Below are 19,950 nucleotides of genomic sequence, written 5' to 3' on the forward strand. Positions count from 1 at the left end.
GAATTTACAATAGAGGAAATGGAACAGTTGAGGACTCTACTCAATAGTCAGACGGAAGGTAAAGAAAACTTGACAGGTATGTCTTGTGTGAATTTAAATGAATGGATGCTAGATAGTGGTGTCTCACATCACATGACGGAGCGTCGAAATTTTCTTAACACCCAATGGCAGGGCACGCCGTCTAATATAGGGTTGCCGGATGGCTCCACCATCATAGCAAGAGAACATGGCAAAGTTGTGTTCAATAAAACTTTCGAGCTCAAGGACGTTTTATACGTTCCATAATTAACCCATCACCTTATTTCTATTCCTCAACTCATTCGTGAAAAAAATTGTTTCGTGACATTCACCTCTAATTATTGTATAATACAGGACCAGTCGTTGAAGACGGAGATTGGACGGGGTGAGCTTCGAGACGGTGTTTACTATTTGACAAGAGTTGGCGAAGTTGTGGCTCGAGTAAATGTCAATGAAAGTCGGGTATGGCATAGAAGATTAGGACATCCTTCAAGCCATATTTTTCCATTTTTAAGCAATTTAATTAAGAAACATTTGCTTTGTGATTCCGAACATGTTTGTGACCCCAGTTGCCATGCTAAACAAACTCATTCCAGTTTTACAATTAATAATAAACGGCATGATATTTTATTTCATTTGATTCATTGTGACATATGGGGCCCATATTATACCGCTAGTTTATCAGGGGCGCATTATTTCTTGACTATCGTAGATGACCATAGTAGGAGTGTTTGGGTTCATCTCATGAAGGACAAAGGGGAAGTTTGTGATTTTATGAAATTTTTTTGTAGAATGGTACACACCCAATTTGGAAAGCAAGTTAAGATCGTCCAAAGCGATAATGGAATGAATTTCTTTCGAGACCATTAAAGCATTTCTACAATGAAAATGGTATGTTATTCCAAACTAGTGGAAACATAGACACCTCTTAGAGAAGGCACGGCACTGTAGAAAAACATTAATTTGTGGCTCTTCATTTGAGGCGTTTTTCTCTAACAGCAGCAAATAAGAACTGAATTTAATTTTTTTTTTTAAAACACGGACAGTTATTTGAGGCGTTTAACCTATAAAACGCAGCAAATAGAACTATATGAGGCGTTTTTAACAAAAACGCTGCAAATAAGAAATATTAATAAATAAATGAAAAGTATTTACCCCGGATTCTATCAGTCATCCCGTCAATATTGCCAACCCCAAATCCCTTCATTATTTCCTCATTCTCTCTAGTCTCTATCCCTCACTATCTCACCCCTCTCAATCCACCGCGTCAGCAAAGGTGGATATCCACCACCTTCCACCGCGCACCACGACGGGCCACTGTACTTCCGCGCACCATCGTTTTCTCGTCTTCCTTCCTCGGGTTTGTACCCTAATTTTGTTCCTCAATTCAGGTATACTTATTATTTTATTTCTATTGAAAGTTTTGATCTTTGAGTTTGAATTGTCATCTTTCTCTATCCTCTGTTGCTATTGTTTTTTGGGTTTGTGTTTATTGATTGTTTGATTTGGGGGATTAGGGTTGATGGGTTTTTGATTTGATTTAAGTAAAAAGGTGAAAAGGGGGTATTCCATGGATTATCATAGATTCGCTTTTGATGTTGATGATGACGCTAAACTTAAGGACAATCATCTGACTCTTTTACAAGAATCTTTTGTCTTGCAAAAGGTTTCTTCTTGATTTTTATTATTAGTATCTTCAATTCATCTTCTTTATTATTTGATTATATGTGATTACTGGTGGAAATTCAGATGCTCAGTTATCATTAGATTGCAAAATTTTTAATGTAACTGATGTAAAATAGAGTTAGGTGATTATAGGGATTCACCAACAACTTGTTGGATTTTTGAGTGTAAATATAATCGAAGCTAGTTGTTTTCCCCACCTCTCTAATTGCTTTTATGCTGGCTAAATTTAGTTAGTAAAGTGTTTTCCTTTGGACAGTTGATGGATCATCTCTTGGTGAATGATATTTTGTGTGGTTTGGTGTAGGAATGTCTTTTCAAGAAGAGAAAGCTAAAGGAATCAAGGGAAAGGAAAATGACCCTTTTCGATGAAATAAGGTAATCAACTCTTACACCAGTTCCTTTATCAGCAAGGTGCTCTCTTATCAGCAATATGATTTGCATACCTTGATACTTTTCCTTTATACTACACGTCTTATAATTTCATTAAGATTAAAGACTCATTATAATTTCGTATATAGCTGAGTTATTTTTTGTAACAGAAGTCGAGTACTAGTAGTCTCTTTGAGGTCTCATTTGAATCAAGAATCAACCGAAATTGTGCGCTATAACTCGAGATACAAAGGTTTGAGTAACAACGGGTCATCTATTAATTGTTCAGTTTTTTCCCATGCACTAGCAGCCACTTAAAAGCCTCATATCTCCTAAATCATATTTGAGTCATTGTGGAAGGATACACCAAATTGTAGTTATGAGTTAGCTTTCGTATCTAATTGGAATAATACAAAAATATTACTACATGGTTTCAGAAATATTCCACATTGAGTTTTGACAGGTCATTTTTTTTTTCATCGGAGGGTTCTTGATGTGCACCTGACTTGAAATTATAACTGTGCTCAAGCCATCAATCAATTCCTTTAAAACATTGGTCTTTCACTCATTAATTATTGCAATCAGATTCAATGTTTTACCATTAACGATATTTTCAACTACTCATTGAAGCTTCCGTATTAAGTTCCTGCATGTCAATTCAGGTGGCCTAACTACTAGAAATCACTCTTGTCAACCTTGTCAATTTTGCATCACTCGTGGCAACTAATGCTGCAAGGCACCGAATGGTTGCTGGAAATGAGAAATTACTACTTGAGTTTGGTCTTAGAAGGGCAGAGGTCTTAACTTTGTTGATGCAACAAGGTAATTTTTTTTTATCTTGAAGGAGAGTTGTTAACTAGGATGGGAAAAGACATGCAAATATGTATTTCAAATCACTAATTTATACATTACAAATGAAAAAGGCTCTGTGTCCATTAGATCTTCTGTTTCAAATACTAGACAATATTGCTTTTTAAAATCATGTCGGGTAAACTATGTGATATGATTAACTGATATATATTGATCTCTTAGTTTCTGCCTTCTCTTTTCCATTTTGAAAAACAATGGATACCTGTAAAAACTAAAGTTCTACTTTTATCTCAACTCAATTCTGTCTTGCAGATTATGGATGAGATTGTGGAGAAGTCTCTGCAAAGTAAGTGCTCATGGTTGTGAGATCCCCGAAAAAACCTCCTTTTTGAAAATAAGTTAATAATATGGAGTCGCCAGTAGGTTTTATAAAAAAACATACAAAAACAAGTTAATGGAAAAAGGCCCCTTTTGATCCCTGAAATGGGGACTAATCCGTCACTCCGGTCTGAACCAAAGATTGCGGATTCGGGGGTAAAGGTAGGGTCAGGGAAGGTGTTAGGCACCCGGACCGCCCATCAAAGTGACGACCTCTACTATTTATTTATAATATTATATATTTGACGAAATTTAGCGATAAACAGTTAATTATACAATTATATACAAAAGACGATATAAATTTGAGACAAAGATAAATTAACTAGGTTAGTCAATACAATAAAATAGAGAAATTAAATAAAAAGATAAAATATAAGAATTAAATAAAAAGAAAGAGTAAAGAAAAACTTATTTGAATCTGGTACCCTCAGGCCTATGTGGATGTTGACTATTAATGAATTTTGACTTTATCGTAAATTAACGGCTCTTATGCGCTTATATGGAACTGGGACGATTTTATGTATGTGATTTGATTTGAACTGGAATAGGATATTTGAGACGGATGATTTGTGAAGGTATTAATTTATTGAATCTGGGTCTGGTATTGTGATCACGTCCTTGGTGATTCCTTCTGAAAAATTTTTATTTTTGTTCGTCCTCCCCTTCACCGCATTAAATTGTGTGCTATTTATAGTTGCCTCCAGGAATTTGGGTCAAGAATAGAATTTAAAGTAGAAGGAAGTCTCCTTGCTGTATACGGTTTGCAATTGGTGCGAGTGCATGATCCTTCTACGTATACAATTCCTTTTCCTAATCGATTATCCTCTCATATGGAACTTGGAAACTTAGGTGATCTCAAATTGAAGAACAACCCTTATCTCATTTGTTTCCTTCACTTTGTACTCACATTAGGACTAGTGCTACGTCCCCTGTTATTTCTCCTTTCATTTCCGTGTTAGTGTAACTCTAAGCCTATAATGGGAATGCTTTCTTGGACAATTTTATAGAGAAATAAGGTGGGCTTTATATATAAAAAATTGGGCCAGAGAAGGAAGATAGTGGTATTTTTGATAGTTTTATGCTATTTTTAGTAATTTTTGGAAAATAAGCGTAAAGAGTCACAAATTAAAGCATTATCAATTTTCATTTAGTCATTTTAGTATTAGCCTCATCATCGGGTACCCGTAAGGCTAGGAGGTGTCTACAGAAGCCCCCACTTTGACCGAGTCTGAGTAAGACGAAGGTCAAAGTAGTCCGGTCGGGACAGATAAAGGATAAGAAACGTACCTGGGCCTCTTATTTACCTGTCTGGAGTAGCTGGAAACTGGAGCTGGCTTAGCAAAACTTTGTTTTACTAATCTGAAATGAAGCTGGAACGGGTGCAACGAAACTTTGTTTCATTGGTTTGAAACTGCCATAGTGAAATTTTGTTTCACTGGCTGGAATTGGTATAGCTAAACTTTGTTTAGTTTGTCCGGTACTAGCATGACAAAATTTTGTTTTGTCAATCTGGAATGGAGTTGGTAAAACTTTGTTTCACCAATCTGGAAACCGGTAAAGCCAAACTTTGTTTAGCTGTTCTGGAGTCTGGTAAAGCAAAACTTTGTTTTGCTGTTGGTCTGGAATCTGTATGGTATAGCCAAACTTTGTTTAGCTAGTCTGAATCTGGTAGAGCGAAACTTTGTTTCACTTAAGGGTGAACCTGCAAAAAACTGATTTCAGAAGCTCGGATGCGTGTCAGGGCCCGCCGACCGAGGAATTCAAAATTTTATTTTGAAAAGGGATTAGAATGTAAAATCTGATTTTACAAACTAGGATTTGCAAAGTTTTATTTCGCAAAAAGGCAAGTTTAGAAAATTTTATTTTAAGAACTCAAATGCATGTCAGGGCCTGGCGACCAAAGGATTTGAAAATTGCAAAATTTTATTTCGCAAAAGGAAAAGTTCAAAAAATTTTATTGTAAGAACTCAGATGCATGTCAGGGCCTGGCGACCAAAGGATTGCAAAATTTTATTTCGCAAAAAGGATAGATTTGAAAATCGTAAAATTTTATTTCACGAAATGGGCTGGTTGATTGCGAAATTTTATTTCGCAAAAGTAGAGAGGTGTAAAATTTTATTTTACAAGAGAGGGTTTAAAACCGAGTAAGTTAGACACACTTGATTTAAAAAAGGGGTTGAGAAATTGAGGTGGGCCAATTACTTTGATTTGTCACGTGAAAGCCTTATCAAGTAAAGGAAATCTTATTTTGCTTCTTCTGGAATTATCCTGGGCCCAAATTGTCACCTTGATTTTTGATTTTCTAATCAGTTCATTATTGCTCACAAAATTGAAACCTCAATCAACCATTATTTTGCGTCTGGATCGATTTTTTCATTTTTGTTAAAGAAAGCTTTAATCAATCATACTCTTCTAATATGGAACGTAATGGAATCACTCTTGTAGTTGTACCGTCGCCATCGTTCCAACTTCGGACTGGTGAAGAGGCAACTGACGACGGAGCGTCGTCAAGACTGCTGACTCCTGATATGGGATGAGATCAACGGTTTTGTGCCGCCACTTAAGCCCCGATTAGCGACCGGATGACTGATGAAGGAGTCCCGTCGAAGTAAGCGCTTCTTTTTTTTGTCGATTGGTTTCAAATTTATGCTGTTTAGATGATTATCTTCAAATTTCTATTGTTGCTCAAGCGTACTGTCCTGATATGGGACTAGATCAACAGCAGATGCATCGTTGTAGCCATCGTTCGAGCTCCCGATTGGCGACAAGTTAACTGATAAAGGAGCATCGTCGAATCTTTTGTCTTCTGATGTGGGATGAGATCAGCGTGGGTTGCGCCGCTGTAGCCGCTGTAACCGCCGTTTGAGTGCTAGATTGGCGGCGAAGTGATTGATCAAAATGTGAGTATTTCTGTCTTTTTATTGGTTGCTTTTGCCTTGTCTTATTTTCTTCTACTGGGCAAGTTGTGTGCTTGATAATACGATTGAACTGATAATTTCACTGGTCTAACAAATCAAGTAGTGTGCTTGATAATAGGACTGAACTGATAGTGCGATTGCAACATTAATGCAAATAATTTATGACGTAAGTGATTCCCGTCGTTGTGAGTACCAAAAATAAGATTTATAATTTCCTATTAAGACTAACCTAGGCTAGTGGTAACAGGGTCGAACCACAAGGAGGCAGATGTAAATTCTAGTTGATTTATATTCAGTCTAAGGTAACAATTGTGGGCGTTGAGTTGAGATGGTCTATAGCTAAGAACAAAAAAAGATAATAAACTAAAAAGACGGGTTAAATAGATAAAGAAGGGGTACTAGGATGATCGGTTTATTAAAGCTTCGGCGGCAGCATATTAAACAGGTCTAAATCGAACATAAGTGAGGCGGGAAACAAGAGGTCCTTTCAGTCCACTCTTAACAGATAGCATCTTTCGATCTCGCTATAGGTCCCTAATATCACTATTACTGACTCTCGTCCTGAAAAGTGACTAACGTTCTAAACTATACCTATCTTTCGATCTCAAAGACGTTTAGTCGATTTAATTGATGGTCTAACAACTTCCCCTATCTTTCGATCTAATGGGTCACTCACAAATTTGGTATCTAATCGGTCGCATGCATTCGATTCATTAAATACAACATTAAAATCAATCAAAACGAAGGGTAACCTCACGAGGTCAGTCGATCGACCGATAATGCCAGTCGATCGACTGACGCGCGAATCAGATCGTCTTCAATACTTTGCCGCCTACGCTAAAATTCGCCTACATCCTAGCACAAACTATTTAGCTACTCATTCTAAGGGTAAAAACAATAACTTTAATAATGAAATTAACTAATGGATTCATGCTTGAAACGACAAAGAGAATAATTAACATAAACAATAAATTGGCTGCGGGAATTAACTAGCAATTCTATACTAATGACGAAAATAAGTAATAATCAAAAATTAGAACGGAAGAATACCGAATTTCGCAGAGGAATGTAACGGAGTGATTGAAAGCACAACGGAAATCCAATGCAAATTAATATCCCAAACCCTAATTAGTAAACTAAAACTCAATGTAAATTTCTGATAATAAAGCTTGATGATAAACTAGGTATTCTCAGTTACGTTATATAGAAAGTATACGTAACAATTATTCCAAAACCTAAACTTAATGGGCTTCAAGATCCTCGGTCTTTTAATTCTCGTCTGGAACAGCAGTGTGGTCGATCGACTAAGGTAGGTGGTCGATCGACTGGGATAGCATTGAAGAGTAGCTTCTGTAACCCGATAGTTGGTCGATCGACTAAAGGAGGTGGTCGATCGACTGCTTGAGCTGCTACTTGACTTCTATAAACTCGTGGATTTGTCTTTTGGGCCTTGAAATGCGCACCAAGCTTGTTCCTTAAGCAAATACTTCTCGTCACATGCAATGCAGGATACTCGGGGACGGATTTAGCTTGATTTCCGCTGGATTCTTCACATTTCTGCAATAATGTACAAAATACGGAAGTAGACGGAAATAGGGAGAAATGCAGCATAAACTACATGAATGAGCTCTGAAATGCGTGTAAAATGGGATGTAAAACATCATATAAAAGATACGCATCAGTAAGTAATATATCTGATAATGCAAATAGGATGCTTATGTTGCTAGTGATGCAAGATGCTAATGTACTTATAATAATGGAGATTACACTGGCTAACTAACCATGCATTTTTTTTCTAAACTTGACCATTGACACATGACACATTTCATTACTAGTCCTGTTAATTTTTTTCAAAACGTGCTACTGAGCATGATCTAGGAAAGGGACGGAGAACTCTAGTCCTTGCTGCTTAGGTGTTATGCCTCTTGAACCGTCATCGCTTTGCAGGTCAAACATATTCTCTTGAGTGTTTCCCTATGCCCCCGGTCTTAACTTGGTCTTAACTGACTCTTCACTCTATGTTTTGTGGTAGCCCCATGTTCAGGTCTTTTCTTCTGTCTTTTTTCTTTGACCTAGCGTGGGTCGTGATTGTGCCGTTTTTTTTACCTTGGAATTTGAGATTTATATTGTAAAATGAGTTTTGCCTTCTTTATAGTAACAAGCTCGACTAATTACCCAAAACTAATACTATACAAATAAAATGCTTTTGTGACCATATAAGTGTAGTGTACATCCACGAATTTTTAGATGCTAAACGAGGGTGATAAATAGAATGGAGTAGAAGGGTCCATGGTGTTAGAAGACACTGGAGACCTAAATGAATGAAAGGATCGTCCCAAGAGAAATGGAGACAAAGTAACTGTGGATGATGGACTCGTCTGAGAGATGAAAAAGTGACTACTCTGCAATTTTTATTTGCATCTTTGACTAGAGTATTTTTTTGTCTTGTTTTTTTTACTGGAACTTTTTTGACATTGGATTCGATTGCAACTTTGACTGGATTTTTTTTGTCTTATGAAATTTTGATACTTTTGTCACTGGAGTTCTATCTATTAGAGATCATATTTTTTTTGTCGTGGACTTTGTGAGACTTTTGACACAAGAGTTGATTGGAACTTTGACTGGAATTTTTGTTGACTTATGAGAGTCTTTGGTGCGAGTATTTTTGAGCTTGTATTAGTAGTTGGACTCACATATTAAGTTCATTCTAAGGGACTAGTGGTCACTTCTCTTGTTTTAAGGGCATGGAGTGTGCGCTCCCGTGTTTCATATGGTAAGTTTGGGCACGAGTGTATTAGGAATACAGTTTTAATGTTTTTGAGCTAGTTTTTTAGCATCAATGGAAATGGATGGACAATTGTTAAAACGGTTGATCATGTGAGTTTGTGCTCATCTGATAGTCATTTAAGATATGAGAAATTGACAAATTTTGTAGAAAGCAAATTGTGCTCATTTGGTAATCATTTGAAATATGGGAGATTGACGAATCTCGTAAAAAGATGTAGTCTCCAAACCTAGAGGTCACCTAGAGACACGGCGATCAAGGAATTATCACACCATAAGAGATGGAAAAGGTGGTCAAATGCACGTCCTTGTTCAAGCTGATTCTAAGAGGTCGATTGATCTACACTAAAGAGATACACCCTAAAGTATTTCGAATCTATTCTACTAGTTAAGGGTAAAAAGTAGAACAAGTGACTAGTAAAAATGACATATGCTCTTTTTTTTTTATTTTAATTATACAACTTAAAAAGGACTAGGATGACTCTATCTTAATTAGACACTTATGTATACTAGTGTTTTTTTTAGGTAATATCAGGAACACGCGTATGAGATTATGATTATAAGAATGAATTTTCTTGTTCTATCGACATGTTTGTTCTTACTCTTAGATTTTTTTTTATACATATGCAACTGAGAAAGGACTTAGAGGGTCCTAATTTAAACAAATTTTGATGGAAACTACATGTGAGTTGGTATTGTCTAGTCTTCTTGTACCCTTCTTTCGTTCCCAAGCTAGAGTGGCTATTAAATTAGGGTCTCGTTTACTCCTTCCTATCCCGGATCATGACATCTTAGCTTTTAGAAAAACATTTTTATTTCTTTTATAACAGGACTAGAATGGAATTAAATTAAATAGTGAATGCACATGTATCTAATGCTAGCTAAAGCTAAGACCTGAATACAAGGACCCGTTCTTTTTTTTTACATGAATGCAAAGGTCGAGCTAAATTAGATGCTGGTATTACTGTTAACGCGTAACTGACTGAAGGACTGAACTTTTTTTTTTAGTGTGCAGGACCGACGGACAAAATTATGAACTGACGGACTGACCTGTGAACTAGCTAAATTCAAAACCTATGTAATGTCCTATGATGGTTCATGATAATACGAGACGGAATGCAACCACACACAAACCAACACAAGCCAAATGGTGACAGCCTACCGAGTATAAGCTATATGCTGTGTGCGAGGTAAATGCTATTTGAAAACAGGGACTTCCTAATGTGACTTCCTAATGTGACTTTGGACTGCAGACTCAATAGATCAAATGCATATGTTAGGTAGCTTAATTAATGGGATGCGCAAGGCTCTAGCCGTTGTATAGTATATTTATCTACTTTATTCTAACTAGTTATGGCTATGTGGGATGCAATATTATATGAAGTATGCAACTACTCCATGCAAATGTAAGCTAGGACTAATTTATTGTTGTAAGTACGTATGTAAGTGCATACTAGTTATCCTACTCAACACACATCTAAAACACTTTCTATTTATCATAATTTTTTTTTTGGGTTTGTTACGAACAAGATTATGTCAGAAATTAACAAACAGGACACATAATATAGCCTAACAAAGGTTCTACGGGATATATGTTTCGGTTTATGGTTGGCAATTGGGTACTCACAACATTAAAATACCCGAGGGTATCTCTCTCTTTTGTACTCCCCCAGTCATATGGACCAGACGAGTTGCCAAAACGCGACGTCATGAGGTGGAAAATATTTGTAAGGCCTAGTCGGTCGAATGGACCTTCTAAGTATACAACATACTTTTCCGATGGTGAATATGGTAGCTTAAATGGCGTTATATTAGTTGACGGGGAGCCCACACCTTTTTTTTTATATATACTCCCTCCTATTCTAGATAAACCTCCCTATTCATTGGGGCACTAGAATTAAGGAGATGGATTAAAATAAAGTAAAGTATTATAGTGAGGTTAGATATGTAATACCCGCCCTTTTAGGGACCCTTTGACCAGCGTTGACTGACCTTGGGAACGGGAGTAGCCTTAGAAAGGCGTGCCAAACCATCTTGAGTTGCGTGTTAAGAGTGGTACTCGATAGAGTAGAGGCTACTCGATCGAGTAGCTAGGTCACTCGATCGAGTAGGGGGCCACTCGATCGAGTATGTTGGGTACTCGATCGAGTACCGAGTTTTCAGCGAGGGTTTTATATCGCATTTTGTTAAATCCGCAAATCACTTCCGCCACTTTCCTCCTATCCTTCAGTCGCCCCTTTCCCTTCCCTTCACCTCAAAACCTCCATGGAAGCCTTTTGAAGATCCTTGTGCCTTAGGAGAGCGTCACTTGTGTCGGGTAGCGGTCTTTTGCTGAGTTTTCTCTCTATAGGTATGTCATAATCATCATCCGTGTCCTTGATCTTTACTGTTAGGATTTGCTTGTTTGTAATAGATAATTATGTTGTGCTTATAGGCTTTGCTTGATTGTTGGATATGTCATATGTTGGCATGGATTGGTTGCAGTTGCTTAAAGGTAGGTTCGCCTACTCAGTTTCTGTAGATGGTCTAGCGTGTCGGTCGTTGTGATTGTTTTGTGATTGCTTAGTATCGTAATGGCATGGTGTTGATAGTGATGGTGATTGTGTTGTGGTCTTTGGTTCTCGAGATGCGTTCTCGGCTGAGTGGGGTCACTTGCGGGAGTGGCTTCACGCCCTAGTTTCGCCCTTCCTGGAACCCGCCACGGAAGGGGATGTGCATATTAATGAGCTGGGTTGTCGCTCGATATGATGAGCGGGGCTCAGGTGGGAACGGCTGCGGTCCCCCACTGGCAGGGCTGGTCCAGTGGACAGTCAGTGATGGAGTTGGTTGGGTTGTTGTGATGGTGTCTGAGATTCATAGCTTGCATTGTGTTGATAATTGTAGTTGCTCTTGTTGTAACTTGTCTCAGTACTTACCTTGTGTGGTTGTTTTGTTTGTTATGTGTCTGCCGTGATCCCTTATGGTGAGCAGTCGGTCTTAGCAGGTGTTGATGTTGTTGATAGCTGGTGTCCGGGCAGGGATGAGTCTTCACGAGATTCGCTAGTCATAGCGAGTAGTCTTTGAGTTGTACCTTTCATAACGTTTGTTGGTTTAAATCGCTTGTAATACAATATAATAGTTCTTTTATCGACATTTAATTATTAATATCCTCGGGCAACCGAGATGGTAACGCCCTTATATGCTAAGGAAGGCCTAGTTAAGGCTCCTCTGAATATGGGGGTGTTACAAAGTGGTATCAGAGCGACGATTTTGGAACCTGTAACAAATGAACATAATGAACGTAGTGAGTCTAATAAAATGAACCTGACGTATGTGTAATGGGAGCCCCAGCTGATGCTAGGTTTTGGGTGAGTAGGCGCCCTCATTTCAAAATCTTGGCCCCATGATGCTTAAGCCAGTCACAGGGTACAGGAATGTGGAGTCCGCGTGTATATGTGTGACGTGTATGCTAATTGTGTCGGAACTACCTGTAGTTGAGCCTTAGTTAGCGTTAATAGGGATGTAATAGTTGTATATGGGCCGTGTTTAGTGAAGTGTGGGCATGATTAGCGAGCTTGTATGATGATTTTGAGATACGTGACAAAGGTGTATTCGATAGAAATGCGTGGGAATGTGAATGGGTGCGCTATAATAGAAGGATGAACATGTTGGTGATTGCTGTAAGTTGATGATGACGGTAGTCATATACGAGTTTATAATCCTACCGTAATTGCTATTATGGTAGTTATAGAATAGTCGAGTTGTAATTTGAAGCATAGCATATAGTGATACGTTTATGCCTTATTGTTGGCTGAAATTTCCGCTGCGTAATAATTGATTTGTACAAGATGATTTGAGTATGATTGAATGTAGAACATGATAGATTAATTTGCTATGAAGAGTATGCATTTATATGATGTGTGAAAGAAGGAATTGAAGTTAATTATACGCTTCAAATTGAAGTGGATACGAGTTTAGTAGTAACATGTAAAGTAAGTTTAAGTGTAATATGATGGCATGATTATGTTTATAAATAATTCGGTGGCACGTAAACCGAGTTGGGTAACTTGTATAGCGTAATGTGATGTGCATCTTATTCGTTGAGAATTGCATTTTGCGTGATAGTGATTGTAATCCGTGCTGGAATGTGATAATTCGTGCCGAATTCCGAACTTAGTTGGAATCGACACGCAATGTTGTTTTGCAGGAATCTTCAAGTTACTTAGTATTTCTAACCGAGTACTTAACTATACTTGACCGAGTGGGAGTGCTTACTAGACCGAGTAGACCTCACTCGATCTAGTTAGGAAGCTATGACGTCGGGATGTGGGAAAAATTCCTGCAGATACTCGACGAATTAGCTCCTACTCGATCGAGTAGGGTGGTACTCGATCGAGTAGGTTACTGTACAGTGAGACTTACGGGTTTCATAAAACCCCTATTCTTTCTATTTCTTCCCATTCATCCTCTATATTTCGAGCCCTAAAGCTTGTTTCCTCTCAAAATCCTCTCAAAATCTCTCTTACTCTTGGGTTAGTGGTGATTCTTGGGGTTAATTTCTTTGTATAATTTCGTTTCTTTACTTTGTTACTCAATTAAGGTATGCTTTCTTCCTAATTTACATGATTTATTGTTTTGAATGTGTTAGAATAGTGAAATAATCTGAAATTTTCGATTCACATGGGTAGGTTGTTGCTTTTAATAGTTGAAATATGATTCACATGCCTTCTTTCCATGTTTGTTGGTGATTAATTGTTGTAAATAAGATTAGAAAGTGCAAAATTGAAATCGAGATTTCTAGGGTTTACGAAATCAAAATCGATTTTTGGGTATTTTACACGGATTGGATGATGAAATTGAGTACTATACCTTGTTTATATCACATTGGAGAATGAATTTTGATGATTTTCATCTTAGAAAGTTGCCTTAAAACTCCGTCTTAAAAGTGCCCCAAGTGGAAATTCGTGATTTATAATTGGAATTTGGTATGGTATATGACTGTTTAAGTGAAGATTGAACTTCAATATGATAATAGAGACGATAATTGATGAAAAATATGCCAAAATTATCACAGCCGTAAAGACCGTCTGAAAATTTTAATTGAGTTGTTGTTCATAATATTGAAGGGTGATAATGATATGTTCTAAGTTATTCTTTTCCATGAGCTAGTAAGAATGACTCACATGTGATTAGAAGGGTGTTTGGAACAACCTTTAGAAACATACTAGAACGAGATTCGAAATTGAAACTCCTTACATACAAAAGTTGTACAACTTCACAACCATTTAAGCAAGCAATATCTGCTGGTGAATGTGTTAAGCAAGCAAGCAACCATTTAAGCAACCTTTAGAATCATGCTAGAGTATTCGAATTTGTTGAGCATGTGTAATCACAATGATAAATTTTTCACAACCGTGGCTTATGAGTAGTGGTAAACTGAGCTTGTATGTCAAATTTGGAAAACTGTTGGTGAATGTGTGTACATAGCTTAATATTCAAGGTTAGTATCGTGAATTATGTGCTTCACATGTCAAATTTGCGGGTGAAATTTGTATGCCTAGCTGAATGGGTAAAGTCCAAATTACGTGAAGTAAATGTTTGCATGTTTATACAAGTTTGTTTGAACATATGCCAAAACAGATACCGAGACTGAACATAGGAACCCGCCAAAGTAAACGGGGGAGGGGTAACCCACCTGAGATGGGGGAAGGGAGTGGACCTGCGGTACTGCAGCCCAGTACCCTTCGTTGTTTTTGTTGATTTCAAGCAGAGAGAGCGTTTTGTAGCCTTACAAAAACGCAAAACGAGACCTACAAGGTGTATAGACACTACTTTGTTGGAGGATTTGGAGATAGAGACGGATGTCCGTCACATTTTTGAGACCTTGGGCCTTATGGGTTTGTATAGGCTGAAGAAACACTCTTATCCTTTTCTTACCTTGGAGTTTATGAGCTCCTTTATCTATGACCCCGCTGGCCAGACCGTTGAGTTTCGATTGATGAACACTAGTTTCTTGCTTTCTATGGACCAATTTGCTTCTCACCTTGGGTTGGCCAAGCCTCCCAAGGACTCCATCATCGATATCCCTGCTGAGTGCGGTGTATGCCGCCTAATGCCTTGTCTGACCGGGAAACCAGCTCCTACCTCGAGTAACATGCGATTAATGACGTTCAAAGATGTCACATTAGGATCTTTCACCGTTCTCTCTCGAATCTCCTTTATGATCGACCGGATATCGCAAGTGAACAACCATGAGGTGTTACTTCTGATGTCTTACTTGAACCCGGAGCGGACCAGGAAAGTGGTCTTTAATGCTCCTTCGATGGTTTGCGCTGCCCTTGCCTTAATGGCCACTGCCTCTTCCCGATATTTGAGTTGTGGCGCCATCGCCACTCGGTTAGCTGAAAAGCTAACCACTTTCGAGGCTTCTTCGGAGTACGTGCCTCTAGTTACCCCGGTGCCCACCATGGATCGTGACTACTATCTCGACCTGAAATGGTTGAGGACTTTGGCTGACGGTAGCCTAGCTTGGAGGGTGTGGGGCGTGAGTTGGATGAAGATTCCAGCTCCTGAGCACCTCCCATTCACGGAGCCCTTAGAGCCGGCGGTAGTGACGGTGGACTCCGATGATGAGGAGGAGGAGGAGGAGGATGATAGACCCCGCCATCTGCAGACCTACCTCATCGACGACACGATTCTCGAAGTGATGCCAGAGCCGAAGAAGGGCGAGAATGCGTCGGTCGTGGCGGTGGAGAGACCTAGGTTGGGGAGAGGACCCCGTCGAGTGAGGGAGAGGACCTCAGAGACTAGGCCACGACCGGTGGCACCACATCAGCAGCCTTTTCCGTGCTACCCTTACCTCGACACCCCGGAGACGCGATCCAGCTACTTGGCGGAGAGAGTGTCATCTACCTTGACACTCCGGAACATGCACGAGATGGCGTATGCTCAGGGAATAGGGACCGAGGGACCGCATCCGGTGTGGTGGAGTGGAGTTGGGGACTACACAGGGATTTTCCATTCCTACGGGGTGGATCAGTCGACGTGGGGGACACCTCAGTCCTTTGCCTACGGCGGCTTGACTCTATGGTACGTGGGCCCGGGAGCAGGAGCAGGACTGGATGCGGGGATTGGGTCATCAGGAGCGGGTACTTCCGGAGGTGGTGGTGATGACGAGGTGATGGTGGAGCAGCAGCAGCAGCAGCAGCAGCAGGAGGTGTGATACTCCTTGTTTTATCTTTGTTGATGGTAGTTGATTTTAGTGATTAGTAGTGTGGTTAGACTTTAGTAGTTGTTTTCGTTGAGACTTTGATTTTGGACTTGTATTGTTGGCCATAAGGCCGGATTTGTCACTTAACTATGTTGCAGGACTGTTTTGGGGGTCGGGAAATCATCCCGACTCAAGTTATATGACAACCATGTTTACGTATGTGGGGTTACGACAAGTTTTATATGGCACCTTGGCCTGTAGGTACTCGACAGAGTACCCCGTACTCTATCGAGTAGCTGCAGGAAAGTGGGATAAAAAGCATTCTGACCTGTAGGCTACTCGATCGAGTAGCCAAGACACTCGATCGAGTAGCATGGCACTCGATCGAGTACCGCTACATACTCGATCGAGTAGCACTGTTACAGGAGGTTTTCGAAAATTGAAAATGTTCAATTATTTTATAATCGCAAGTTTGATGTTTAATGTGGTTATTAGTACGTAGTGACACCTATGAACCGTTAATTTTATATATTGGATGTCAAGTTCCGGACTTATATGCACATTTGTCACAATTAGTGACGTGGTGACGGTTTCTTGATTGTTTTAATATTACATATGCCATATTACCATTCATTCATTGAAATTACATTTCTTCCTACGTTTGTGCATACGATACTAATGTACTTTATCGACAGCGGCGAGTTGTCCCAATGTATGTATAGGATTCATAATTTAACGAGTGTATGCTTAGCGAGTAATGTCCATGGTAAATAATGTGTTTCCATTACATGTTAGGAATCAAGTAATACGTAATGAGTGTTGTAATCTCGCTGGTGAACTTCGGGGACGAAGTTCCTTTTTAGAGGGGAAGAGTAATGTCGCGAAATAAAAAGACTGATTTTGAAATTATGTTTTGTTTGCCTATAATGTTTTGTTGCTTAATTGCAAAATTTTCTAGTACCTTGGTTACTTTACTTGTATGAAGTGTAATTGGTTACCTTAATTTGTTGAGTAATTCATGGGTTGAAGTGAAAATGATAGTACGTTGCAAAGGACCGTCATAAGGAGTCTTATCTCGGCGCGATGCGTCGTAATAGAATGAATTAAGTAACACAATGGTGTTAATTGTGCAGTATGAGGTTGATATAAGATACGATTCGGGTTGATAGTCGTTATCATATGATGAGTAATGGTCGTTTGTGTTGGCCCGTATGGCAAGGTCGATGTTTGATATATAATAATTAGTAAGAATTGATGCATACATGTAGGGTGACAATTAACGGTGATAATGCTTGCATGATAGTTGTAAGAGTCGATAGGTATAGAGCGTAGATGGTAATGATGATGACATGGGGGGGGGGGGGGGAGGGGGGGAATGGTATTTCCAGGGAGCAGTGGTTTGAGTAGGAAGTTTGGTAATGTCGTTTTTTTCCGTGTCTTGTGCGTGAGATAGGTGAGTTGAACTTCGGGGACGAAGTTCTTTTAAGGGGGGAAGACTGTAATACCCGCCCTTTTAGGGACCCTTTGACCAGCGTTGACTGACCTTGGGAACGGGAGTAGCCTTAGAAAGGTGTGCCAAACCATCTTGAGTTGCGTGTTAAGAGTGGTACTAGATAGAGTAGAGGCTACTCGATCGAGTAGCTAGGTCACTCGATCGAGTAGAGGGCCACTCGATCGAGTATGTTGGGTACTCGATCGAGTACCGAGTTTTCAGCGAGGGTTTTATATCGCATTTTGTTAAATCCGCAAATCACTTCCGCCACTTTCCTCCTATCCTTCAGTCGCCCCTTTCCCTTCCCTTCACCTCAAAACCTCCATGGAAGCCTTTTGAAGATCCTTGTGCCTTAGGAGAGCGTCACTTGTGTCGGGTAGCGGTCTTTTGCTGAGTTTTCTCTCTATAGGTATGTCATAATCATCATCCGTGTCCTTGATCTTTACTGTTAGGATTTGCTTGTTTGTAATAGATAATTATGTTGTGCTTATAGGCTTTGCTTGATTGTTGGATATGTCATATGTTGGCATGAATTGGTTGCAGTTGCTTAAAGGTAGGTTCGCCTACTCAGTTTCTGTAGATGGTCTAGCGTGTCGGTCGTTGTGATTGTTTTGTGATTGCTTAGTATCGTAATGGCATGGTGTTGATAGTGATGGTGATTGTGTTGTGGTCTTTGGTTCTCGAGATGCGTTCTCGGCTGAGTGGGGTCACTTGCGAGAGTGGCTTCACGCCCTAGTTTCGCCCTTCGTGGAACTCGCCACGGAAGGAGATGTGCACATTAATGAGCAGGGTTGTCGCTCGATATGATGAGCGGGGCTCAGGTGGGAACGGCTGCGGTCCCCCATCGCGGGTAATGGTCCAAAGGGACGATCGGTGATGGAGTTGGTTGGGTTGTTGTGATGGTGTCTGAGATTCATAGCTTGCATTGTGTTGATAATTGTAGTTGCTCTTGTTGTATCTTGTCTCAGTACTAACCTTGTGTGGTTGTTTTGTTTGTTATGTGTCTGCCGTGATCCCTTATGGTGAGCAGTCGGTCTTAGCAGGTGTTGATGTTGTTGATAGCTGGTGTCCGGGCAGGGATGAGTCTTCACGAGATTCGCTAGTCATAGCGAGTAGTCTTTGAGTTGTACCTTTCATAACGTTTGTTGGTTTAAATCGCTTGTAATACAATATAATAGTTGTTTTATCGACATTTGATTATTACTATCCTCGGGCAACCGAGATGGTAACGCCCTTATATGCTAAGGAAGGCCTAGTTAAGGCTCCTCTGAATATGGGGGTGTTACAAGGTAATTGGAGAGAGTGAAGGTATTGTGGGGTATTATTGTGGGTGAGGTGATTAAAATAAGTATTGTTGTGGAGTAAGTTGATTAAAATAAGTATAAAAATTTACTAAATAAGGAAATAGGGAATGTATTGTGAATAGATGGAAAAGGAAAGAGGGAATGTTATGTAGAATAGGAGGGAGTACAAAATAGAGAGCAGAAAGCAATATGAAAACAAAATATCCGACACGAACAATCAGGAGATTATGAGATCAGTTCATAGACTATACATCTGAGGTAATACCTCTTATTATTTATTTTCTGAGTTTTGTTTTAAAGTTTTTGAGTTCTGCTTTAGTATAAAGTTTTTGAACACATTTACTAAAACATTACACTAAAAACATATAATATTGCTCAAAAACTATATTTATAAATGATAATATGCTCAGAAAAAATGTGTATATGCTCAAAAATTACAAGGTCTGAGGTACTACCTCAGATGCGTAATCCTTTTTCTCTTATGAGATGCATGTGTAATTTCTTAAAGTTCAATATTTATTTTATAAATCAAGATGCATGTGGAGTTATGTTAAAGCAGGGAAATCATCGTTGATAATCAGATAAATTAAGAAAGCGAATTGACCTATGCAAATTTTTACGCACTTAATTGACAATAAAATTTGAAGTACCAGTTATGATTAGGAGAAAGTGTTCGGATTCCTTTCAAAAACGAAAGAAAATTATTAGTCAAATACATAATATCATAAATAAATTTCAAGTCTTACCCGCTTAATAAGTCCCCAGCGAAGTCGCCACTGTGAGATCCCCGAAAAAACCTCCTTTTTGAAAATAAGTTAATAATATGGAGTCGCCAGTAGGTTTTATAAAAAAACATACAAAAACAAGTTAACGGAAAAAGGCCCCTTTTGATCCCTGGAATGGTGACTAATCCGCCACTCCTGTCTGAACCAAAGATTGCGGATTCGGGGGTAAAGGTACGGTCAGAGAAGGTGTTAGGCACCCGGACTGCCCATCAAACTG

The 19,950-nt window shown here is 39.2% G+C and overlaps 1 long non-coding RNA gene across 6 annotated transcripts; it reads left to right on the top strand.

The window, feature by feature from the left end:
* The first annotated feature begins 1,166 nt into the window (after nucleotides 1–1,166).
* On the top strand, nucleotides 1,167–12,763 carry LOC141628235 (uncharacterized). 6 transcript variants are annotated; one of them, XR_012537110.1, is made up of 8 exons: nucleotides 1,167–1,378; nucleotides 2,009–2,079; nucleotides 2,736–2,895; nucleotides 3,196–3,229; nucleotides 5,707–5,869; nucleotides 5,952–6,161; nucleotides 9,972–10,153; nucleotides 11,934–12,763. It is a non-coding gene; the product is annotated as an uncharacterized LOC141628235 (long non-coding RNA). The 6 variants fall into 6 exon arrangements; XR_012537112.1 differs by lacking the exon at nucleotides 11,934–12,763 and adding an exon at nucleotides 2,244–2,326 and having other exon boundaries at nucleotides 9,972–10,336; XR_012537107.1 differs by lacking the exon at nucleotides 11,934–12,763 and having other exon boundaries at nucleotides 9,972–10,342.
* Nucleotides 12,764–19,950: the final 7,187 nt, after the last annotated feature.

Source organism: Silene latifolia, chromosome Y (assembly GCF_048544455.1).
Source record: "Silene latifolia isolate original U9 population chromosome Y, ASM4854445v1, whole genome shotgun sequence".
Taxonomy (NCBI): domain Eukaryota; kingdom Viridiplantae; phylum Streptophyta; class Magnoliopsida; order Caryophyllales; family Caryophyllaceae; genus Silene; species Silene latifolia.